Source organism: Cyprinus carpio, chromosome A3 (genome assembly GCF_018340385.1).
Source record: "Cyprinus carpio isolate SPL01 chromosome A3, ASM1834038v1, whole genome shotgun sequence".
In the NCBI taxonomy this organism is placed as follows: domain Eukaryota; kingdom Metazoa; phylum Chordata; class Actinopteri; order Cypriniformes; family Cyprinidae; genus Cyprinus; species Cyprinus carpio.
This window is the reverse complement of record NC_056574.1, coordinates 36,673,832-36,674,573: the sequence shown is the minus strand read 5'-3', so window position 1 is coordinate 36,674,573 and position 742 is coordinate 36,673,832. Positions and strand designations below refer to the sequence as shown.

The 742-nt window shown below is 40.7% G+C and overlaps 1 non-coding gene across 1 annotated transcript; it reads left to right on the top strand.

Annotated features, from left to right (window-relative positions):
• Positions 1–272: 272 nt before the first annotated feature.
• LOC122139207 lies at positions 273–391 on the top strand. Its single transcript, XR_006156083.1, has one exon. It is a non-coding gene; the product is annotated as a 5S ribosomal RNA (ribosomal RNA).
• The last annotated feature ends 351 nt before the right edge of the window (positions 392–742 follow it).

The window sequence follows — 742 nt, the reverse complement described above, 5'->3', positions numbered from 1 at the left end:
TATTCAAATGTTTGTAGAAGGAAACACTATGTTAGAGTATAAAATAGATGGTGTAACTTTGTTATGGGAGAAATTTGAATGATTGTTATTGTTTTTGCAAAAAAAAAAGCACGCCCAATCTCGTCTGATCTCGGGCCTAGTTAGTACTTGGATGGGAGACCGCCTGGGAATACCAGGTGCTGTAAGCTTTAGTTTTTTCTTCACAGCTGATCTAATATATTGCCCATTAGGGTGGCTGATCTTTAAATAGCCCACACTTTGCAGCACCCCTCGCTTACGGCCATACCACCCTAAGTACGCCCGATCTCGTCTGATCTCGGAAGCTAAGCAGGGTCGGGCCTGGTTAGTACTTGGATGGCATTCCGCCTTGGAATACCAGGTGCTGTAAGCTTTATTTTTTCATCAATACGGATCTAATACACTGCGAATTAGGGTGGCTGATCTTTAACCCTCTGGAGTCGATTAACGCGTATACGCGTTTTGGGGTATTTTCTCACGATAACCCCGAAAAGAACTTAAACTACACTTTCAGTTTTGATCGTACAGATTAGAGCAATACATCAATCGAATCTGTAAAGGGTCTACTTTTTTATACAGACATAATAACAACAAAACTTTGTGCACTTATAAAATAAAGATAACAAACAAGGAGTGCTGTCTGCAGCCTTTGTCTGCGCTGATCTTCATTTACAAACGCGTCTTTAAAATGAACTGTAACTCAGTGAATACTCAACACAGAGAC